Genomic DNA, 20832 nt, shown 5'->3' with positions numbered 1-20832 from the left:
GCGCTTCATTTTGGAACCGTATACATTGGTCTAAGGTAGCGTTGCAAAAATAAACTTTGAAGGTAAGAAATATGGCAGCGGCAGAATGAACCACTGTACATAATCAAATTGTGATGATTATTAAGAATGAATACATTTATTAATTATTGATGTTATAAGGAAGGCTTGAGCATCCATCCATTATCTGAACCCGCTTATCCTGAACAGGGTCGCAGGGGGCTGGAGCCTATCCCAGCATACATTGGGCAAAAGGCAGGAATACACCCTGGACAGGTCACCAGTCCATCGCAGGGCACACACCACAAACCCACACAAACACGGGGAGAACATGCAAACTCCGCACAGAGAGGCCCCGGCCGACAGGGATTCAAACCCAGGACCGCCTTGCTGTGAGGCAGCAGTGCTACCCACTGCACCATCCGTGCCGCCTAGGCTTGAGCATGTGTAGGCAATATAATAAACAGGTCCACAGACGCACAGACCAATTGTAAATATATACTTTAATATACAATTTCCTTAAAAAGCACAAGTTAATCATAACTTTACGTAGCATAAAATAGGCTGAAGCAATACCACAGTTAAGAAGGCCAGCACTGACACGAGTCCATGACGGCAGAAGTTATTACACAGGCGAAAGAAAAACAGAAGAATATACCGCATAGTGTACATATGCACCTATGTACATATTGTGCTTCGGGGCTATAGTTAATTTAGTAGAGAGATAAGTGTACCAATGTGGCCTGTAACTTATTTTTTGTAAGTTTTTAAAAACATTCATTGCTATGTAGAACGTTTGGTATGGCAATTTATTTTTCTTCAAAAATTGCTGGAACGTTTTGTTCAATTAACATGCTTAAGTTTTTTGTGACATTCTTTTTAAATTCTCCTAGAATGTTTTTTCCAAAGTTATAAAAACAATATTTAAAAACATTCTTGGAACTTCTCGACACTACATTCTTAGAGGGTTTTTATGGAAAGTTCCTTTTTTCCCAAAGATTTCCAAAGATCTTTTGAAAACATTCTTGGAAAATATTTTGGCACATACTTAGAAGGTTTTTACTAAACATTCCTAGAGCTTTTCCCAGCAACTAATACTATACTTAATGCCTCTTATACATAAATTCACACATAGCCAACCAACTTACCAAGAGCAATGAGGCATTAGGCTGCTTTTCTCAAGGACACTTTGACACTTTTGCCCAGATGGGCTGGGGATCCAACCGGGAACTTTGTGATGACCAGACAATCACTTTACCACTGACCGAACATTGACAGTGGCTTCAGAAAGTATTCAGACCCCTTCAGTTTTTGCACACTTTGTTGTGTTCAAGATTTAATTTCAAATAGATTGCCATTTTTGGCCATCAATCTCATTGATATATATTTTTTAGAAAATAGGCGCAAAAGACTGCAAAAATGGATGTGAAAGCAAATCCACAATCTGTGTGGTGTTCACAGTGGCATGTAAACCATGTGGCATGTAAACCATGCCACTGTACAAATGTCACAGACATGTTTTTACATTTCCCAATTTTTCTTTTCAGATTTTCCTGGTGACACTCTTCATGTTATTCATCTCAATAAAACAAACAAATAGGATATGTAAGTAGAGAGGCGGGCAGCACACCAATTGTTCAGAGCTATTATCGTCCTACTCCTACATTAAAATACCACATTTTGGAGCCTGCTGTGACTTTGACACAGCATTTGTATATAATCTTAAATGAGAACGGCCTGTAGCAGCCTGTATGGGGGCAGCCTGTAGCGTAGTGGTTAACCCTTCTTCGGGTCTGTGGGACCCTTTTTCAGTTTTTAGCTTCAGAAAAATGATACAAATAATTATTTTTTCAAACTATTTTTTTGAGGAACATGAATCAAAAAACATTTTCAATGACCCCCCCCCCCCCGATAAATTTATATTACATACAGGGTCTTCGGGTCCACTGGACCTGGGGCTAGTGAAAGTGTGGAAATCATAGGTCCTGTGCATTTTCCCTTCCTCCTCTTTGGGCCTGTGTGTGTGTGTGTGTGTGTGTGTGTGTGTGTGTGTGTGTGAAAGAGAGAGAGAGAGAGAGAGAGAAGGAGAGGGAGAGAGTAAAGCAGGTGAATGGGCCCTTGGTGTGAGCACCCACAGTGTGCACCCACTGTTCCCGCACAAGGTCGCAACATTGTTGCAAAATTGGAGCACCCAACACTATCTGCACCCATATTCCCACACATTTCACCCTCTATCAGCCACTATAAATACCTCTGTCAGTGTGGTTCCATACCACAACTGATCAAGATGGCAAAGCGATTCTCTGTTCCGACTGCCTTACAGTTGATATTGGAAGAGACAGAGGATTTCGATGGTGATGCAGGGGAAGAAGTTTCAGAATGTGAGGATCACATTTCTGAAAATTCAGAATCTGACACTGAGTCTGAAGAGGAGGATGAGCATCAACCTCTGAAGCGTAAAAGAGCCTCAGGACCAGCCCTTCAGCAACCAGGACTATGTGATCAGCCAGGAACAGCCTGTGAGCAGCCAGCCCCAGGACCATCCAGCGAGCAGCCAGGACCAGCCCGCAAGCAGCCAGCCCCAGGACCAGCCTGTGAGCAGCCAGCCATAGGACTAGCCCGCAAGCAGCCAGCCATAGGACCAGCCCATGAACAGCCAGCCATAAGACCAGCCTGTCAGAAAGCTCCGAAACACAAGCGCGCCTCAGGACCTGGCCGCCAGCAGCCAGCTACAGGACCAGCCGATGAGCTGCAAGCCACAGGACCAGCCAGTGAGCAGCAAGGCACAGGACCAGCCCATCAGCCAGCTCCGAAACGCAAGCGAGCCTCAGGGCCAGCCCCTCAACAGCTTGCAAATGACAACATATGGATGTCAAAAAATGGCTAAATTGAATGGTCTTCCTGCTCAAGAAATGAACCCCCACGCATGGCTGCCAATGTGATTTGGATGATACCAGGACCTACACGCATGGCAGTCACTCATATACAAGACATCAACTCTACTTTTGACCTTTTCATGCCATTGTAAGGAGGATTCAGGAGGAAGGTGATGGTGCCACATCCTCATCATCTGCATCATCTGAGGTAAGTGTTTGATGCTGTTGCAGTAAAATAATTATTTTTCTGAGAAAGAGGAGTGTTAGTAAAGATCTATCTTTTCATTTTTCTAGATTTTGGCCGGCAGCAATACAAAGAAGCGCTGTGAAGTCTGTGGCCCCAAGATGGACAGGAAAACAAAATATACATGCACCCAGTGCAAGAAGTACATATACAATACACACACAGTGAAACTGTGGCCCTCATGTGTGGAATAGTCTGGGATAAAAATGGCTGTATTCAATGGGGCTAATGGGTGTTATGTGTATGTGTTATGTTCAATGGGGCAGACAGGTGTTATGTGTAACCTGGCCTGAGTAGGTTAAATTTCTAATGAAATTCAAAGAAATAATACATTATAGTTTTAGAAAAACAAAAAAAATGCTATGGGTCCACTAGACCCGGCAGGACCCCCTGTGTAACAAAAAAACGAAGATCCTATAAGGGTTAAGGTAAATGACTGGGACACGCGAGGTCGGTGGTTCTAAGCCAAAATAAGATCCACACCACTGTTGGGCCTCTGAGCAAGGCCCTTAACCCTGCATTGCCCCAGGGGAGGATTGTCTCCTGCTTAGTCTAATCAACTGTACGTCGCTCTGGGTAAGAGCGTCTGCCAAATGCCAATAATGTAATGTAATGTGGAACATTCTATAAACTTGATTTAATGTTTCAGAAGAAACCTTTGCAACCACTTTCAGGCAGAGGTGCTTACTTCACCCTCACCTCTCCCCTTTTAAATGTTGGTTGTTCTCTCTTCCTCCTGTTCCATCCTTCTTTTTTCCTCACCATCCGTTGGGTTGCAGTTTGTCAGAGAGGTACATCCATGACAAACACAACCTGCAATAATAAAAAAAACTGAGTCTGCTACTGGATCTCCATTCATGGATACCAACCACCATTGTTCCCAGTCCAAGAGGAGGAGGTTTTGCCGATGTAGGCAAGTGTGGTGTGCTGCGCACCAGGGCCCAGAACCAGCAAATGGCCAACCGGCATTGCACCCTTGCTCCTCAGTATGTCCCCGCCCAAGAGGTCTACATACATTCCACTTCAAGGCACCTCCCGGACGTTCCAGCCCAGTTTCATTAGCCCGTGCCCTGTGGAAAGAATGATCAATCCGACGGCGGTAAGGCTCAAACACTTAAAATTCACCCCGTGTTTCATGTCTCCCAAGTGTCATCCTCTGTGCCCTCCGGCCAAACCCCCTCCAGTCCCCCAGGTCATCGACGGATCCCCTGCCTTCACTGTCCGCCAGATAATGGACATCCACCGTAAGGGAAGAGGGTTCCAGTACCTGGTGGACTAGGAAAGGTACAGGCCAGAGGAGAGGAGCTGGATCCCCAGGAGCTTAATTCTTGACCCTCCCTCATCAGGGATTTCCATCGAGCCCACCCTGACAAGACCAGACCTGGTGGGTGGGAGGGGGGGTACTGGAGGGGGGTACTGTTATGCACGCCACTGGATCCCCATCATTTCCTTCATGTTTTCCTGGTTCCCCTTGTGTCGTATATTGTATTTAATTTACATTTACATTTACATTTTTGTCATTTGGCAGACGCTTTTAATCCAAAGCGACTTACAAGTGCATAGGTTCTACCATAAGTCAAAGCATCACATCCAGAACTAGGAAAACATACATGGAATGCTGTTCTAAACATAGTCGTCATCATAAGTGCAAAATATATATATATATTTTTTTTTTGGGGGGGGGTTAGACAAGGATAGGGATATCAGAAAGGGGCGGGGGAGATCAGGAGGGAGGACTAAGGTAGAGTTTGAAAAGGTGGGTTTTGAGTCTGCGCCGAAATAGGGGGAGGGATTCTGCTGTCCTGACAGTGGTAGGCAAGTCATTCCACCACTGAGGAACCAGAACGGAAAACAGGCGTGAACGTGCAGCTCGACCGCCAGGTGCACGCAGAGAGGGAACCATAAGGCGACCAGAGCTGGCAGACCGGAGTGGTCTAGCTGGGGAGTAGGGAGTGATCAAGGATTGTATGTAAAGTGGGGCAGTCCCCTTAGCAGCCTGAAATGCCAACACTAGGGCCTTGAAACGGATGCGTGCGGCAATAGGAAGCCAGTGGAGGCCAATGAGAAGCGGGGTGACATGAGCCGACCTGGGCTGACTGGGGATCAGGCGGGCTGCAGCATTCTGGACCAGCTGGAGGGGCTTGATGGCACACGCTGGGAGACCGGCTAGGAGGGAGTTGCAGTAATCCAGGCAGGAAATGACGAGTGCCTGGACTAGGAGCTGGGTGGCTTTCTCCGTCAGGAGATGACGGATACGGCGTATATTATACAGAAAGAACCTGCAGGTTCTGGCAGTGGAGGATACTTGTGGAGCCAGGGTGAGGCAGTTATCAAGAGTCACCCCAAGATTCTTTGCCGTACAGGAGGAGGAAACTACAAAGTCCTCAACAGTCAGTGAGAGGTCAATTTACTTCTATGTTCTTAATTTTTGTGTTTTAGTTTGTGTGTGGTTCGTGTTCCATGTCGTCCTGGTTTTCCATCTTATGCAGTCACTTCACACGCCTTACCTGCCTTTCCTGATCACGGTTTCACCTGCTTAATTATCACCTCATTATCCCATTAGCACTGATTTAATTTGCCCCTGCAGTTCTCATTACATTCCTCATGATCTCGTCACTCATTCAGTTAGTACTGGCATATTCAGATCATTCACTCCCACGTACTCAATCATAGATAGATTCCCTACACCTGCTCTTGTCACTATTTAGTCCCAGTTCACACTCCCTTTCATTGCCAGATCATTCTTCCTTCTAGTCAGTGCCTCTTGTGTATTTGTCTTTTCCGTCAGTTCTTTTGAACTGTTCAGTTTTTTGTCTTCGCACCCAGCCCTGTCGCCTGCCTGTCCTGCTGGTCCCTGCCAGCCAAGCCTGCCTGTTCGCCTTCCTGTTCCCTGCCAGCTTTGGTTCATGCCGCCTATAGCTGCTTGCTTGCCTGTCTGGGGGTTCTGATCTCCAGCTCTACTCTTGTATACTACTAATAAATGCCTCCGATGAGGCATGCTTTACTTAACTCTGGTCTGCTTCTGGCTTTTGGGTCCTCACCAGTCACCCGTTGCAACTGGGAGAGGATGTTACAGAGTAAGTGGGGGCCTAAACTCGTCCATGGTTTCCAAAATGTGACCCAACTGACACACGGAGGATCCGAGCTTCGTTTTGGACCCATCATTTTAAGTACAGTTAGTATGATTCAAGTAGTATGATATCTTGATGCCTTCTGCCCCAGAAAAATGTGTCTTATGTATCAAACAGGCGCACAGTGGAAACGCAGTGTGAATGGCAAACTGCTCTTCTCACCTTAATGCATATGCATTAAAAACAGCAGCAAAAAGGAAATAAAAAAGTAATCAAGCCTTGCAGTATTCATATATAGAACATTGTAATGTTTGCATATCAATATGCATGCACGGTTTCTGAATCTTGAATATGTTGAGTCTTGAATATGTTGTGCAGTGGTAACGCAGTGTGGCACGGTTTTGAATATGTTGTGCAGTGGTAATGCAGTGTGACACAGTTTTTAAAATGTTGTGCAGTGTTAATGCAGTGTGGCATAGTTCTGAATATGTCGTGCAGTGGTAGTGCAGTGTGGCACAGTTTTGAATATGTTGTGCAGTGGTAATGCAGTGTGGCACAGTTTTGAATATGTTGTGCAGTGATAACGCAGTGTGTCACAGTTCTGAATATGTCGTGCAGTGGTAATGCAGTGTGGCACGGTTTTGAATATGTCGTGCAGTGGTAATGCAGTGTGGCATGGTTTCGAATATGTCGTGCAGTGGTAATGCAGTGTGGCATGGTTTTGAATATGTCGTGCAGTGGTAATGCAGTGTGCATGGTTTTGAATATGTCGTGCAGTGTTAATGCAGTGCGGCATAGTTCTGAATATGTTGTGCAGTGGTAATGCAGTGTGGCTGGTGGTGGAAACGGTGCGATGCCCTGGTGGATGGTAACGTTCAGTGAGGGTACCATCAAACTGCAGGCCCTTTCGGCTTTGCATGCCCTTGCCCCAGGCCTTCAGTGTAACTCCCCAGAGCCCATTGCAATGCCAGTGATAGGGTAGTGCCCACCCCACCCCTGCACTGATGAAGTATGTGCACTAGACACATGTATATCCCTCCCCTCCAGGGCTGTAACTGCCTACACATTCGCTCACTCAAAAAATCGCATCTGTCATTTACCACAAGGATTGCTGTCAAGCATGCATTCTGTGGAAAAATCTATTATACAATGGAGGAGAATAAGATCTTGGTGTCCTGTCCAGTTAAAGCACTGGCCTTTAGTTCAGTGACCGGAGAACCAGACAATGAAAAGAGGTGCTCAATGCTTGTTTGTACTTTGAAACGCATGACTGCTTGCAGTGTTGCAGGGATGGGATGGGTCTACAAGTATAATTATGCTAATTGAGAAATAAAAAGAAATAATTGTGTGACATTTTTCTCATTTAGCAAATGCTCTAATCACAAAGGTTACATGGTTTTTACATAAAGAATATATACAGCTGGATATTTGTTTACAAAAGTGGTTAAGATTAAGTACCTTACTCCAATCTAGGAACTGTACCTACAACAGTGGGCCCAGTTCCTCACTTATTATGCAACACTCTCCAAATAGTGTTGCATTAGGATCGCATCTACACATCTAATAGCTAAAAAAAAAGAAGCCATTCTGGACTGTTGGGATTGAGGATTCCCCTACAATGATGGTGTTTGCAGTTACCAGTGTTAAGAGGAATAAAGAAATGTGTTTTTGGAGTTTAGTTTGTACTAACTGTAAAACAGGAGGCTGGGAAGAGGTCTGGACACGCGCCAGGTCTATGGAAGTGTTTCTAAACTCCAGTTCACACAGCATCCTCTCTGACCTCCACTTAATCTAAAATCAATTCTGACAATCAGTTGGCCCCATACCACCTCTGACCCAGCAATCCACTACAACTTGCAAGCGAGAGAAAGTGTGCAGTATGCGTTCAGGGTTATCTGCTATCTTTGGTAAAAAAACAAAACAAGGGAATGAACGTGCAGGAGAATGCCAGTGGAACTGTCAGTGCTGGGTAGTTGAGCATCACTTTCTGATAGAACGCATAACTGTGTATAGGTGTGTCGAATGTATTGTGTGTCAGTTTGTGTAAATATGTGTCAGTTTTGATCTGTCCCAGCAGTGTTCAAAATGCAGTGCTTCGTTTACATAAAAGTGTCACAGTGGTTGATCATGGAAATCAAGAGCAGGTTTATTACAAGGTCAAAGCAACAGGAAATTTGAGGGGGGAAAACCCCATTGCCACGCCATTCTGGTCACCAGAATGCAAGAACCACACCGTGGCATTTACTGACACCCACCCCAAAACAATGTATGCATTTCAAATCTTGAGAAACACTAAGTGAACCTTGTGAAAAAAATCGCCTTGAGGTTCTGTTTAAGAACTGCATTAAAAAAATCCCACAGCAACAGAATGGCAATACGCAGTCCCCGGTTGCTTAGAAACAGGAATTCATAAAGAAAGGAATTCAGGTTTTTTTTTTTTTTCTGTTGCTAGCTCCATCCAGAGTCACGTTAAACTCCATCTGTTGGCGCTAATGACAGGCAGGCTCTTCACTGTTGGGTGCGTGGTGCTGACGAACGGCGCGCTGAATAAACAGCACCGCTCGCGGCCGCGGGGGTCACGCGCTTGCGGGGGAGGTAAGAACGCTGCATGCGAAAGCGCGCGCAGCCTACTTTTGCGGTTAGGATGGCTTCCCCCCCCCCCCCCCCCCGAAACATCAATACCGTATCATCCACCGTTACTAAAACACGCGCTCAACGACGACCAGGCTGCATCTCTGCCTTCAGCCCCCGATTCGTGTTCACCGAGAAGCCGCTGGCTGCTAAGTTTACTCTCTTCGCGATCACTTGTCTCACCATGTGCATACTCCCCCTAGAGGGCAAGTTGTGAACTGCGTCCTCAGTCAGTCAGTAAGGAAGAAAGGCATGAAGGAAAGAGAAAGAACATTTCAGATAGCTACTCTGGTAGAACTGTGTGCTTTGACCCTACAGACACACTACATGCATCCTACACAATGCATCCTACATGCACCCAACACAACACCTGACACGCACCCTAAAAAACATTAAAGAATCCATTTGGCCCACCAACGTTAACTAGAGTTACAGTTCACTTTGGCCCAATTGTCGAATGACAATTAACGTTCTATATGTGAAAACGTCCACACCATAATATCACTTGTTCACAGCAGAACACCATTTCTCATTGCATTCTAGAAATTGCAAATGTGAAGCACATTTATGCAAATGATAAAGTACAATCGGCCCAATTATCAATCGCATAATATCTCGCTGATCAGAATACATTATGTTCTTTTCAGTTGAATAGTTTTATTCTCAAACACATCTGTGCAACTACTCAGGGGCAAAATTAACACAGGTGGTTAGAGCGGTCGTCTGGCAGTTGGAGGATTGCTGGTATGATCCCACCTGTGAGCAAGACACCTAACCCTGATATGTTCCCGAAGAGCTGGTTGGTGCCTTGCGTGGCAGCCTATCTCCCTTGGTGTGAGGGTGTGTGGGAGTGTGTGTATTAATGGGTGAATGAGAAGCTATGAAGTACACTGCGCCTCAAAAGTTTGTTCTCCAAACTGTGAACATATTTGCGTGTCCATCTCACAAATTAATCTCACCTGGTCAACCAGCTGTTGTGTGGTTGTTAATCTAGATCATCTGTCTGGTTCCAGTGTATAAATGTCTTTCTTGACCAGAGTATAGCTCAGTTATTGAAAGTTATTGCAAGTGGTACCACCATGGCCAACAGCAAACCTGGAAGGGCTACTCTTTCAGAGTCCCAGCTTCGTGCCCAAGCCATTGCCCTTTGGAAGGCTGTAAAAACCAGTCACGGTTGCCAGATCCCTGGGCAGAAGTGTATGATGGGTTCAGAAGTGGTGGCAGCAACACGTGCACAGGGATTCCCTCAATGACAAGCCTAGAGCTGGATGTCCATCTGGCCTGAGTTCCAGGGCCAAGGACAAAAGGCACCAATCAAAATCTTGGAGAAAAGGTTTCCAAAGACTGTACATTGTCACCTAACCAAGAAACTAGGTTTCTGAGCTTACAAAAGAACTTCCACAAATTACCAAATTGCAGAAAGACAAGAAACTGGCCATCGCAAATAAGTGTGTCACACTGGCCCCAAAAGACTGGGAGAATTGGATTTTCTCTGATGAATGCCCTTTGTACCGGTTTCCTACCCCTAACAGTCAGCATGATTGATTATACATGGATAGTCCTGAAAAAGTTCAACCATCTGAACAAGTAAAATTTAGCACCCATGCCATGCTCTGGGGGGCTATGTCAGCTTCAGGTCTCTCCAAACTGCACATAGTACCTCAGAGGACCACAATTAATGCTCACTACTATGTGAACCACATTCTGCAGCAGACACTGCTTCCAGTTCTAGGAAGAAAGAAAGAATCAGGGCCCATAACCACCAGGAAAATGTTCAACAGGTGTTCGGAATTGATGTTTGTTCAAGATGGTGCCCCTGCTAACACTGCTTGGCTGACTCAGCCAAGGCTGACCACCTTCCTAGCTTCCTACATAAGGAGGAATGGCCACCCAACTCCCCTGACCTCAACCCAATTGAAAACTGTTGGGGGATCTTGAACAGCAGGGTCTTTCTTAGTCCACTCCACCACTATGAAACAGCTCAACTCAAGGGTCACAAAGAAATGTGACAAGATTGAGCCTTCTCAAGAATTTGGTACATTCCATGCCTCTGGAGGACTGGAGGCTGTGAACAGGATGAAGGTGGGACCCACTGTTTTTTTTAATTGATTGAATCTGCCGAGGACTCGTAGTTTCAGGTGACTTTTAGGGAGAACAAACTTTTGAGACCCAGTGTAGATACTCTGCGACATGATATTGATTTAATGTCATGATAAATTGCATGTCAGTGCTTGTCAGAAATCACCCAGTCACAAATTACAAAAACATTGAACAGGGGCAAGTGCCTGCTCATCCAAGAGGATGAGGAAGAGGAGTAATGAAGCATGGTGGTATGGTTATGGCAAAACAGAGAAAGAGGCAGAAGAAGACAGATGGTTGTCTCCAATGAAGTGAAGGTCACCATTGTGAGTATGTAATCAACCATGATTTTTCAATGGCCGAGCCTGTCATACGATGTCATCAATTCGGGATCCAGTAATACAAGAACCGATATCTTGCCTGAATCAGTATTCAGACGAATATCATTTATTACTTTTATAAGAGCAGTCACAGTATTGTGGTGGGGTTGGAAACCTGACTAAAAGTGGGAAAAATAGCCGATTTGTCAGAATGCAAGGCAGACAAACCACTAGCAACCAGGAAGTAGGCAATTGCGACAGTTCGAAGAGAAATACCTCAACTGCCAGCAGACTATTGTAAAAAGGGTAATCCAAGACGGTGTCGGCAGCAGGCAGTATGACCAGGTACAAAAGGGGATCCAGAAATCGTAAACACAGAATGCAGAAAATAAATTTGGGGTACAAGAAAAGGGTAAGGCAATCAATAAAGCACTGGAGAGTCAGAGGTGAACACATAGCAATCTAGCAACAAGACACAGGAAGTAGAGGGGTATAAATACACAGGTGAATTAACAAAAATGACGAACAGCTGAAATGAATGAATGACTGCCAGAACTAAAAAAGCAAGGGATAAAAAACGTGAAAACGCCAAGGACATAGACAACTGGAACAGCAGAAAGAACACAGATCAGGGCAGAACAGCACAGAGCCTGGCTCATTTAATGTTAAGAAGTTACTAACTTGATTGATTGTAGACAGCTTTTTCAATAGTCTTGCTTATGAATGGCAGATTAGAAATAGTTGTTTGTTGTATTTGTTTAGTATGGAAGTGTCCAGGTTGATCTTTTTAAAGAGGGGTTTGGTGACTGTAATGCCTTTTTCAATGCCTTTAGAAAAATACCTGCTTATTTGACATAGGTTCACTATTTGATACAGAGTTTTTAATGGCCAATGTAATATTTTTAATTTTCATACTGCAAACTCCTTAGATTTGCTGGTGGAAAGGAGGTTGGGGAATGTTGTGTTGGGGGATTTGTAAGTCTATCAACAGTACAAATAAAGTGTGGGTATTACTCATGTTGCTGTTAATGACATTAATAAAACATTTGTTGAGCCTTGTTGATTTCCAAGTTATAAAAACTAAGCCTCTCTTTATTGATATCGTACTGGATCTGAAGTTTCTGCCAATAGTACGTACCCTACATTATTCCTAAAAAAAACCCAACACATTTGACTAATATTAAAATATTAAGCACTTTATTAGGAATTTATTAGACTTATTATTTATACCTCTACTGCTGTAGCCTATCCACTCACAGTTATGATGTGTTGTCTGTTCAGAGATGCTCTTCTGCATACCACTGTTGTAATGTGTGATTATTTGCGTTACTGTCACCTTCCTGTCAGCTTTGACCAGTGTGGCCATTCTCCTCTGATGTCTCTCATTAACAAGACAATTTTTATGTTTATTGCACCATTCTTTGCAAACTCCAGAGACTAGTGTGCGTGAACATCCCGACAGATCAGCAGTTTCTGAGATACTCAAACCACCCTGTCTGCCACCATCAATCATTCCATGGTCAAAGTCGCTTATATCACTTTTTTCCCCCATTCTGATGGTTGATGTGAACATTAACTGAAGCTCCTGACCCGTATCTACATGATTGTATGCATTGCACTGTTGCCACACAATTGGCTGATTAGATAATCACATGAATAAGTAGGTGTAATAAAGTAAAAATGTTCCTACTAAAGTGCTCGGTGAGTGTATATGGATATTGATATACTGCACTTTATATTCAGAGGTCCTCTAAACGAGGTAGTGCTCCACATTCTAGAAAACAATGCCAGCGGTGAGTGTCAGTTTTTACACATTGGTGCTTTACAGACGTATTTGGATGGAATGCTTACACCATTGCCTGAAAACCCCAAGAAAACGGAGCTGTCAACCCTTACAAAAAAGATGTTTAAAAAAATATGGCTGAAGAACTTTTTCTGAACGAAATAGAGGCTATTTAAAATACACTTTCTTTGTACTTTCCAGAAGTAAATGGGTTAAAAATTATTCAAGTATATCCTATGAGAGAGTTTTGATGAGATATTACGATCTGCGAGTGAAAATCACATCAAATAAATAAAAGAATTGAGATCTGCACTATGATACCCCTTTTACGGCATCCTTTCACATTTAAGAGAGCGCCAGAGGTCTCTAACTTCCATAGGGGTAGGGTCTCAATTCTTGCTGTTGGAGAGGCAGATTTCAGATGAGCCTGGAGGCAGTGGTGTGTGGAGGTCATCTACAGGCCCATCGACATGAAGGTAAGATATGGTGCTGTCTGCTTGAAATAGTAAATGGTTTGGCATTTATATAGCACCTTTATCCATAGCGCTGTATTATTAATGCTTCTTATTCACCCTTTCATGCATGCACTCACAAACAAATGGCAATTGGCTTCCATGCAAGGCACTGACCAGCTCGTCAGGAGCATTTGGGGGTTAGGTATCTTGCTCAGGAACACTTCGACACACCCAGGGCAGAATCAAACTGGCAACCCTCTGACTGCCAGACGACTGCTCTTACTACCTGGAGCCAAAATAGCACAAATTGTAGCACTGTCCAAATACTTATGGACTGCACTGTAAGCATAATGGAGCTCATGGTATATGTACTGTATACTAGTTCAACAGCCATGGAATTTAACCAAAGACATGCTTTTGGATGAACATCAGAGAAAGTAATAATACCCCACCATGACTGATATCGTGAAGTAAAATGTGAAAGTATGATACATGAGAATCACTCCTGTATAATCTGCTGTGCTTCAAGGAGGACAGCTTTATTTAGCAGATCGAACACAGCATGAAGATACTAGACTCATTGCTATAGCAACAGGTATTTACATAAGAGCAAAAGTCACTCCCATGACTCCTACTGCTAGTCTATCTTTTGGAGATGCACTGAGCATGCCCAATTCCTGCTTGTGCTGGGCTGTGTCCAAATTAGCACCCTTGCCAACTATTGAGTATTGTTGTTGGTTACACTGGATGAGAAACTTTAAAATAAAAAAGGATGATGTGCTTATTTCCAGGGTTTTACTGAGTATATTCCAGAGCATAATTTCCTGGAAGTAAACAAGCATGATACACAGCTTCACTTTAGAATCAAATTCATAAACTGGAATGTCCGTGGGATTACTGAACAGGCAAAGAAATGTAAAATTCAAAATCACCTCACTGAATTACAGGCAGACGTATGCCTCATACAAGAAACTCGCCTAACAGAATCTGAGCCTCAGAAATTAAAAACCTCTCAATTTGTTCTAGTATTCTCATTGACCTACAACTCCCAGAAAAGAGGCGTATCAATTCTAATAAATAAAAGAATACCATTAATCCATAACGCAACCATTACTGATCCTGAAGAAAGATGGTATCATCAATGCCTCCATTAATTGCTACAATATCACCATTGCAAACATATATGGCTCCAATACTGATGATCCTACTTTCTTCCATACATTTTTCTCTTCACTAAATTATATTTCAAATTCAACAATAATAATCGGCGGCGACTTCAACACCATCATTAACCCCGCTTCAGCTATAGTTTAATTTATTCAGTTCATAATGATAATAACTAGCTAATAAATTAATGAATGAATAAAACATATTGGCCATGAGGGCAATGAAAAAGGATGCAACATAATGACAGTACAAGCTTTCCAATAGTGTATGGCATGCATAATTCTACTGGCTCATTATTGCGGGCTTAACAGCTAAACAGCTTAAAAGCTTGCTTTACACAGCATTGTGCATTCGAGCATAACATTACACCATAAAGTATAAAGGCATCAGAAATCAGAATGAAGTGTGAATCAGTGAATCAGTGAATCAGAAAAAGTTGTTTGAAGTCTAGGATAGGAACATGGAAAAGACATATGTATTCCAGCATTTCAATTATTTACATCAAGGGAGCCCAATTATGTGACATGGAGGGCCAAGAGTATGCCAGTTTTCATTCTGATTTCACTAATTAACACACTTTCAACCAGAGAGGAGGGAAGTAATTAGTGAATAAGCAGGTGTAGTGATTGGTTGGAATGACAACCTGCATCCATGCCACATGATTGGGCACCCCTGATTGGGCACCTCCTATTTTGAAAGTGTCATATTTGCATTAATAGACAACTGTTAGCCTTTGCTAATAATGCTAGGAATGGGCTGAGTAGCTGCTAATAGCCAGTAAGAGCACTGTAGTTCTAGAGAGCATCCTGGTTCATAGTGGCATACTTTGAATTCATGCCAGTCACTGTGAAACTGGGTGTTGAAATCCCCTTTATTAGATGAGCAATGAGAGTACAGAAAACATATACAAGTGAACGATTACATGCATAGGTATGTGTACCACATTTCCTTTCCATTATTTTTCAATGCAATATCAGTGTTTCATAAGGGGACAAAAATAAAGTAATTAATTTTCAGTGGTTTTAGGACCCCATGATATTTTAAGTCCATATGAAGATGAAAAGCTAGTGGGAGTGATGCAGAAATTAGTTTCATGAGTAAACAGTTGATATAAGATAAATTATTATTTTATGATTTACAACAATGCACAATTTAACCTTTTTGACCAGAGTGACAAAAGTGCATCTGACCACACCCTAGATGGACTTGCATGCTGGACTTTGATGAAGACAGTCACGCTGAACACTGATCACGCACAGTTCCAGGCATGTAAACTTGTGTGTGTTGGGAAGAGACTGAGAGAGAGTAAGAGCCTGTGTGAGCCTGTATCCACAGCAGTGTTGGTCCTGAGAAATTTGCATAATATGCTTATAAGTGTAGGTGCCACAAAGACGGAGAGAAACAAAGCGCGGAATGAAAGGAGGAAGGTAGGAGGAATGCGCGTTTCTTCCACAACTGCGTTTTCAGTGTGCTGACCACAAGCAGTGCAGGTTCAGAGAGTTACAGAAGAGAGTTTATACTTTGAACGCAGGGGCCATCATTCCTATGTGACGCTGTCCATTCCACTGTACTGTAGAAACTGATTCATTGCAAACCGAGAAACACAAAATGCCTTCCAGGTCCATCCCACGCAGCCGAAGAGCCAATGTAGCACAATGTGCATCGTTCTGCAACAGAACACAAGTGGGAGAAGTTCACATGGAGTCACTAGATTGATGCAGTATATATCCTCCTGAGATCAAAAAAAGATGAGGTATTTTTATCATTTTTGACATAGTATACGTATCTTGTTGCAGGGAAAATGATTTTTATAAAAATATTATTTTGTTTAATTTTTAATGAATGTCTGGTTTCAGCATGATATATAATGGTTAAGACAAGTGACTTGTGTCCCCTACAATACCTGGGTCTTAGCTCCATAAGTCCTGGGATAAAGAAATATATATATTTTTTGCATATGTGTGCACAGGGATAGGCTATATCGCTGTGAAACTATGTTTTTAGAATACGTAAGACTGTAGGATACATTAATATCAGGGGACAGTTTTTAGCGCGTGCGTGGGTTGAAGTTTGGTAGTACAGGACACATCATATTGCGTTCAATCTGTGTATATTCCAAAAATGTACTTTTGTAAATAGGTTTATGTTCATTTGCATCCTCAAATCCAACCCCATGTCCATGTCTGATGAGGTGCTAACTGACAATTACAGGATTTGAACTTGCTATTGATAAACCTGTAATTGGATGGGGCTCTGGTTCACCTAATTTTGAAATGAAGTTCCATTTTAAATGTGATGCTTAGAAAGCATTAGGGTGGGTACTCCTTTACTGAGAGCTTGGGCATACTTTATAGAAACATAGTCTCATATATGTGAATAAAACACACGTGAAGGTTCATTTTCTTTACATTTTGTTTATTATGTGCAGCCTTTTTTTCTATTAAGGGTGCCAATAATTCTGTACCCCACTATATACAGTGGGCTCCAGAATTATTGGCACCCTTGCTGAAAGTGAAGAAAAAAGGCCATATTTAGTGAACAACTCTAATAATCTATGTTCAAACACATAGGAAAACTATCTACTTTTATTTCAATACATTTACCTTCATATTTCAATGTTTTTTATTAGGCAATCTAATTTCTTACGAAAACCATAGGTGTCAAAAATATTGGCATAACCTAAACACAAATGTGTAAGGTTATGTAACAGTCGTCTTCACTAATATAAGACTAGACCTAATTACAAGATAACCTAATGCTTTCTAGCTAAACCACAAATTGTGCATTAACTGTGCATGAAGGTACCAGCTGTGGGGAAAACATGGTAGGTAGGCTAAGGTTATTGCGTAAACTATGCTTGTACCTGACCGGCATGTGACACAGGGTGGTTAAGGTACATGCCTGGGACCCGCAAGGTCAGTGGTTCGAATCCCGGTGTAGCCACAATAAGCTCCACACAACCGTTGGGCCCTTAACCAGGGGAGGATTGTCTCCTGCTTAGTCGACATTAAGTGTACGTCACTCTGGCATCTGTCAAATGCCACTAATGTAATGTAATGACTGCACGTGTCTTTGAGGCTAGGTAAAGTCATTAGGCTACCTGACTCACACATATAACGGAATTCTGTTGACGAGTGGCTTGTTTCAATGCACTTGGCAAGCTCCGCAATTATGACTTCCCCCTTTATATCACTGCAAGCTTTTTCCATTGCGCTAAATCCATTAGGATCTACTCTAATCCACCTCAAGCAAAATAATTAGTCAAGCACATCATATGTCGAATTAGCTTGTTTTCCGTTAACATTGTCGCAATAACTTCCCCACGCGCCTCGGGTCATAGGAATACACTTCTTTAATGGAAAAAGGGCTACTGTGGAACACCCCAGAACACACTCACAGTGTGGAACACCCCAGAGCTCACACTCACAGTGTGGAACACTCCAGTACACACTCACAGTGTGGAACACCCCAGAGCTCACACTCACAGTGTGGAACACTCCAGAACACACTCACAGTGTGGAACACCCCAGAACACACTCACAGTGTGGAACACCCCAGAGCTCACACTCACAGTGTGGAACACTCCAGTACACACTCACAGTGTGGAACACTCCAGAACACCCTCACAGTGTGGAACACTCCAGAACACCCTCACAGTGTGGAACACTCCAGTACACACTCACAGTGTGGAACACCCCAGAACACACTCACAGTGTGGAACACCCCAGCGTACACACGTACACACAGTGAGGATTCACCTGGTGGGTGGTGAGTGGTAAGTGGGGTTCTGCCAGTCAGCCAGGGGATGCCCACTCGTCCGCCTGCCCCTCCGGTCTCCTGTGTGGGTGAGAGCTCCCTTTCCTCAGCAGAGTCACTGACTCATTTGCTGACGACCCCCCACTCCCTTCCTCTCCCCACCCCCGACTCGCACTTCCTCTGAAACTCAATCCTGCAGGGCCGAGTGCTCACCCACATCCTTCTGAGATGGCCTGGCTGAGTGCTGATTGGCTGGCATACGGAGACATGGATGAGAAGAGAGCGTGTGACAGATGGGTCTGTAGCGAGAGCTCTTTACCCACAATCTCTCATTTCTGACTCTAGTCCTCTCTTTCATCCGCAATCTCTCCATCCTGATCCCTCTTCTCTTTCACCCACGATCTCTCCATCCTCACCCCTCCTCTCTTTCACCCACAATCTCTCCATCCTGACCCCTCCTCTCTGTCATCCACTGTCTCTCCATCCTGGCCCCTTCTCTTTCTTTACCCATCACTCTACCTCACTACACCACCTGCACGACACTGTAGGCACTACATCTCCCACACTGGACCGTACACACGACACTGCCTGAACTACATCTCCCACACTGGACCGTACACACGACACTACCTGAACTACATCTCCCACACTGGACCGTACACACGACACTGCCTGAACTACATCTCCCACACTGGACCGTACACACGACACTGCAGGCACTACATCTCCCACACTGGACCGTACACACGACACTACCTGAACTACATCTCCCACACTGGACCATACACACGACACCACCTGAACTACATCTCCCACACTGGGCCGTACACACGACACTGCCTGAACTATATCTCCCACACTGGACCGTACACACGACACTACCTGAACTACATCTCCCACACTGGACCGTACACACGACACTGCCTGAACTACATCTCCCACACTGGACCGTACACACGACACTGCCTGAACTATATCTCCCACACTGGACCGTACACACGACACTGCAGGCACTACATCTCCCACACTGGACCGTACACATGACACTACCTGAACCCAGTGACCTTTCTGCTCAGTGGAACTGGCAGACATGGCCCCCCAGCAGGAGAGCCCCCCCCCCACTGTGTGTCACACTCCCCTTAGTTCCCATAGTAACTCTTGCTCCAATGGATCAGGGGGCTGAGAACTTGCAGAGCTATAATAACCATGATTATGTTTGTGTATGTTCTAACAGAGACCACGCCTCTTGCTGAACCACCATCCCCATGAGAGCTGGGGATGGAAGCTATTGCAGCAGTTGCATAAATAAAAATAAGCAGTTTTTCTTTTGCACGCCATCACCTGAAAACCATCATTCTCTGAGACAGAAGCTTGCTGTCATCTGAGTGAAGTGTAATAAAACACAAACAATGTGTTTCCTGTCGTGAAGCATTTTTTTTTTTCTTCAAACAATCGGCAGCTGTCATGACAAGATTACAATAACCTATCCCAAATTAGACATTATTTGAATATAAGAAAAGGTTGGCTTTCTTTTCTATTCCATCCACCCTACCCACACTGTGCCAAGCTGCAGTGCACAGCCTCTAGTAACCACCTGCAGTAGTGCGACAGGCCAGAACATGTCTTCAGAGTCAGAAACATCCAGCTATGCCAGGAGAATACACATGGTGACTTCCACCTTAAAGGAACTTTTTCTGCAGCTGTAATGGCCTCTGCATGTATGGTCAATGTGAAGGAAGGTGGGCATTTGTTTAAACAACAGTTCTACTTTTCTGTCTTTTATTTTGCCTTCATGTAAAAGACAGACTGAGAGAAGACAGGAAAGGCACAAGAGCCATAATCTGAGCCCTGTTTCCCTGTGAATTAAGTCTTAAAATCATTTGCATTTCAACAAAAGAATGGCACAAAAAACCTACTCACAAAAATCCCCACACTCCTTCAATTTCTACTGTAGTCACCCACACTGCCCCCCTCTCTCTCCTCTCACTCTTTCCATATCGCTCTTATTCTCCCTCCTACATCTTCTTTTGTCTTTCAGAATTTACAGATAAAGTGTGTGCTTCATCAATATGACTTGTACATGGGAATGTACATTAATGCCAAACTGGAGAAGGGGGGTTCACAGTGCTCTCTCACTCGCTCTTTCTACCTCCACCCTCCCTCCACTACACACTGCTCTGTGTGTGAACCTCCTCCACCCTCCCCACTACACACTGCTCTGTGTACCTCCACCCCCCCTCCACTACACACTGCTCTGTGTACCTCCACCCTCCTCCACTACACACTGCTCTGTGTGTGAACCTCCTCCACCCTCCCCACTACACACTGCTCTGTGTACCTCCACCCTCCTCCACTACACACTGCTCTGTGTGTGAACCTCCTCCACCCTCCCCACTACACACTGCTCTGTGTACCTCCACCCTCCTCCACTACACACTGCTCTGTGTGTGAAC

Source organism: Conger conger, chromosome 12, assembly GCF_963514075.1.
Source record: "Conger conger chromosome 12, fConCon1.1, whole genome shotgun sequence".
Lineage (NCBI taxonomy): Eukaryota > Metazoa > Chordata > Actinopteri > Anguilliformes > Congridae > Conger > Conger conger.
This window is presented reverse-complemented; position numbering follows the sequence as displayed.